Source organism: Arachis duranensis, chromosome 6, assembly GCF_000817695.3.
Source record: "Arachis duranensis cultivar V14167 chromosome 6, aradu.V14167.gnm2.J7QH, whole genome shotgun sequence".
Taxonomy (NCBI): domain Eukaryota; kingdom Viridiplantae; phylum Streptophyta; class Magnoliopsida; order Fabales; family Fabaceae; genus Arachis; species Arachis duranensis.
The window spans coordinates 107997506-108002634 of NC_029777.3; the positions used below are offsets into that span (position 1 = coordinate 107997506).

The 5129-nt window shown below is 30.5% G+C and overlaps 1 pseudogene; it reads left to right on the forward strand.

The window, feature by feature from the left end:
* The first annotated feature begins 413 nt into the window (after positions 1-413).
* On the forward strand, positions 414-2184 carry LOC107495764 (pentatricopeptide repeat-containing protein At1g77360, mitochondrial-like; annotated as a pseudogene).
* The last annotated feature ends 2945 nt before the right edge of the window (positions 2185-5129 follow it).

Genomic DNA, 5129 nt, shown 5'->3' on the forward strand with positions numbered 1-5129 from the left:
TGAGTGAGATTAGTTTCGTTTCTATAACAAGCACAAAACTTTTTTTTTTCTTTTTTTCATTTCATTTATATTCAGCATCGATTCCACTTTCAACGAAATTAGATTTTGAAAATTTCTTGTGGAAATAAAGATTATGGACTAATTACTACTATGTAATTTTTTTTTGTTTTTTAACGTAATGTCTGAAATCGACAAATTAAAAATTAATTTATTAAAGACCATAATTTTATTTAAGAATTTATTTACACAAATAATCACTGAGAAAATATACAAAAGTGATGAAGCAATTTTATTTTCTTTCTAAATATGTTAAATAAGTGATAGTAAATGACAATTCTATCCCTAAAAATATAACTAATTAAATTATGTGAAAAATTCAGATGAGAAAATTCACTTCTTCCAAATATGTTCACACGTCTCCTCGTCTCCTCGCTGCCGTTCTGGTAAGCTTTGAACCACCGTCCGCCGCCGCTACCCCCACCAGTGCTCCACACTCCCCACGGACCCATCCACCTCATGCACTTCTCAGCCATGCTCCGCATAACATGGCTATTAATACCATATAGTAACATGTTATGCACACCATGTGTTTGTTTATTTGTGCCACTGAATTAGGTTTGATCTGGAAGGAACAATGATCAGAGTTTTTGACAATAACAAAATACTGTTATCCAAATGGGTGTTGTTTGCCAGATTTTACTGTACAATTGAACCAGTTCAGGAGATTACAGAAGCAACTAGAATGGTATGCAAGACTATGATGTCTTGTCCTCCAGTGGCACTTGACACTGCTCTTAATCAAACTGGTGTTTAGAGTTTCACCAGATTTGGTCCAGAGTGTCCTCAAGAGTTTTGGGAATGCCGGTATGTTGGCGTTTCGGTTCTTCGAGTGGGCCGAGAAGCAGAGAAATTACTCACATGACTTCAAGGCATATCACTCAATGATTGAGTCTTTGGCCAAAATAAGGCAATACCAGATCATGTGGGATCTTGTCAATGCTATGAGGCAAAAGGGGATGTTGAATATTGAGACTTTTTGTATCATCATACGAAATCTTGCTGCATTTAACGGTTTACTAATAAGTGCATTGTTCAAGTCCAAGAATGTGAGGAAGGCTTAGGAGATCTTTGATTCTATGAAGGATCGCTTTGTCCCGGACTCAAAAACTTATAGCATATTGCTTGATGGATGGGGAAGGGCTCCGAATCTTCCGAAAGCAAGAGAGTGTTTTAGAGAGATGGTTCGTATGGGATGTGATCCGGATATTGTCACATATGGAATAATGGTTGACATTCTTTGCAAAGCCGGAAGAGTTGATGAAGCTGAAGAGGTAGTAAAGGAAATGGATGCTAACAATTGCAACGCAACATCTTTTATTTATAGTGTCCTGGTCCACACATATGGGGTGGAAAATCAGATTGAAGATGCTATCAACACATTCATAGAGATGGAAAGCAAGGGACTCAAGCCAGATGTTGTGGTTTATAATGCATTAATTGGTGCTTTCTGTAAAGCAAACAAATTCAAAAATGTTCATCGAGTTTTGCAAGAGATGGAATCCAATGGTGTTGATCCTAATTCAAGGACCTGCAATGTTATCATAAGCAGTTTGATAAGCCAGGGAGAGACTGACAGAGCTTTTAGGGTCTTCCGCCAGATGGTTAAGTCTTGCGAACCGGATGCAGATACCTATACAATGTTGATAAAAATGTTCTCTGAGAGAAATGAACTAGAGATAGCTATGAAATTTGGAAGTATATGAAGTCAAAACGGTTTGTCCCAAGTTTGCACACTTATTCAGTCCTCATCAATGGGTTGTGCCAAAAGGGAAATGCTATGAAAGCTTGTGTTTTGATGGAAGAGATGATAGAGAATGGCACTCGACCATCAGGTTCAACATTTGTCATGTTAAGACAATTGCTTATAAAGGAAGGACGAGAGGATGTGCTCAAATTTCTTCATGAGAAAGTTGATCTTCTTGTCAAGGAGCCTTTATTTGATTAGGCTTTAGCTAATCTCACATACTTTACATTTTAGTTAGTCCTATTTCAACTATAGAAAGCAGGTTCAGCAATGTCTTCCTTATTCTCAATTAATGTACCTTATAAAGTTATTACTATCATTGCCGATGAATTAGTCAGGGGCTATGCTCAAATATGGAGGCTTGAATATGGTTTGAGATGTTAAATATGGCTTAAATAAAGAGGGATAAAAGGTAAATATGCCTTCTTGATTTTTATTTCCACCAATATCGTTACTAAGAATACAATTTCTAGGAATGTTTTTGTCATATATGAATTATTCTCAAAGTTTTGAAAATCGAATTAGCCATTAATTTTTAATCGATTTTTCAATAAAAACCAAATTGATTTGGTCGATAACTAATTATTTGATATTTTTCGTAACTGATTTTTTTGTTTGAATTAAAATATTAAGTGATTTTTTTGTAGACATAATCGTTGTTTGATTCATGTAGTTGACTCTATCTAGTAGGACAAAACTCTGTTATTTTTGTTGTAAAATATCAAGTGAATATATATATATATACTGTAATGGTTTTACGTTTTCTGATGATGTATTTATAATTAAGTGAATTAACCTTGAGTTAATAATTAAAAATATTCAAAATATTTGTTATCAAATTACGTATCTCTAAAATTTAAGTTATTAGGTAAAAGTGTATAAATAATTATATATTTAATAGTTTATGTAAAAAATCTTTTTATTCAGAACTGAATTTGCTTCACTACTTCTGTATTTGCTCTAAGGCTTAAATAGTTTCAACAATTAAAGAATTAGTTACCGTTATATTAGGTAGCGTTTGGTGGAGAGACAGAGACAGAAAGACTGAGAGACAGAGACTGAGAGACACAGATTTAAACAAATCTTAGTATTCTGTTTGGTGCAAAATGGGAGACAGGAATTGAAACAAGAATGAAACTCTAATTTAATTTGTACAAAGGGTAAAATTAGAATTAATTAATTGAAATGAAAGTATTTAAGGTATAAAATATTATTAAAGTTTCAGTCTCCATCTCTAAAAATTTCAGTCCCTTGTGTCCCTACTTTTTGGAGGTACTGAAATACTGAAATTTTGGAGACAGAGACAGAAATTTTAGTACCAATCTCTGAACTAACAAACACAATACTGAATTTCAATCTCTCAGTCTCTGTCACAGTACTTAAAAACAAACGCAACCTTAGTGAACGTTTCAATTACTTCAACTGCTCCAAAGTACATTAGATATATAGATTGTGTGGTATATCTTTTCATTCTTCATGCCTTTTCAAACATGCTATGGCAGAGAGACATTAGATTCCTTAATTTGACTAGAAAACTAACGTTCTTGGTGTGTTTGCCTTCCTTTGTTTAAACTCTTTTCTTGATCCATATATTCTTTGGTACAACTTTGGTCTTGTTGATGCAGTGTATTCCTTTAAGCTCCTATTTCGAGTTCTTTTAAAGAAAGTGTGATATAACTTTTTCTTTCTTGACTATCTCTACAACCATTATTCTTAAAGCCTTTATAAAATCGTCTTTGATTCGGTATAACCTTCTCTAAAAAGAACTTTGAAAATTCTTTATGCAGTTTAGAAACTGTTTACTCCTAATACCTCTCTAGTTCTTTTATTGGTTTATGAAAATAGATAATACATAATATATATATATATATATATAATTAAAAATTAAATTCATATATTTAAATCACCCCTATATATATTTGACCTTCTAATAAACCCTAAACCTAACAAAAATTAGCATGGAGTTATAGAGCCTTGCAACCCTTAGAAGCCTAGCATAGGTATTTACTAGTTATTACTGTTACTGTGCCAACATTTATGATTTATCCAATCCAATAATATCCATTTCCTTTTGAGTTTTGACCGTTGAACAAGGAAAAATTAAAAACACCCCTTTTGGCACCTATATGTCTTCACCTTCCCTAATTTCAATTGATCAATGCTATGTTGCCTAAGTTATGGTGCCTAACTTACTAAAAAAGGTAAATAAATAATATTTAATAAATTTTAATTATTTTATTTTTATTTTATACATTTTATTTTTTACCTATAAAAATAAGTTAGACAATTTAAACACAACAATAAAAGACACCATAAAATTCACCATTTCAATTTGACTTTCCTCCTCTATCTTTTTTATTTCTTTAGAAAAAAACTTTTATTTAACGAAATAGTCAAAGGACAATTATAAGTTATATGAAAAATATTAAATTTAAAATTAAAAAAATAAATACTTTTTATATTAAATTATAGTTTAAAAAAATACAGAGCATAAAAAATACTGTAACACAAAAAAATACTTTTTTTTGAATAAATCTGAAAGCTTTTCAAATATAAAAATGGAAAAAAATTTTAACTTTTTAATTCAAAAATACATCATTTTCTAACTAATTAAAAATACAAAAATATTCCGACCTTTTAAAATATGAGATATTTAAGTTTCTCTATAAAAAAATATATAAGGACAAATTAGTTTTTAAAAAAACTTAGATATCTTATATTTTAACAAAAAAGGAACGCTTTTGTATTTTTAATTAGTCGAAAACTTATTTATCTTTTAAATAAAAAATTAGGGATCTATTTATAATATTTTTTTTTACAAGAAGTTCTCCTAGTTATATCTTTGTAATATAACTAAAACACCCACAAAGAGAACCAATACACCACAAAAAGAAAAGAATAACCACGGATTATTTTATATGTAGATTTGGATTTCATATCTGAATCTTTGAAAAAAAAAAGAAATAGAAACAACTAGAGAAAATGAAGAAGGAGAGGAGAAATGTGAGTAAAAAAAAAAGAAGGAAAGAAAAAAGAAAGGAAGAAAAGATATTGAGATTAAAAGAAAGAGAGCAAAGAAGAGGAGTAGAGAAAAGTATGGCAGCCAAGACTTAGGTGACAACGATTCTCAGAAAAGTTTTGTGATTATTTCTCTTCACAGGAGATAGAGGTTTGCCTTCATTTTCTTGGATAACCTAGGTAACAAAGTAAAAAAGTCTCGACCTTTCTACTCTATCTTAACTTATTCTTCATAATAATAATAATAATAATAATAATAATAATAATAATAATAATAATAATAATAATAAAAGTGTTTTGATAATAA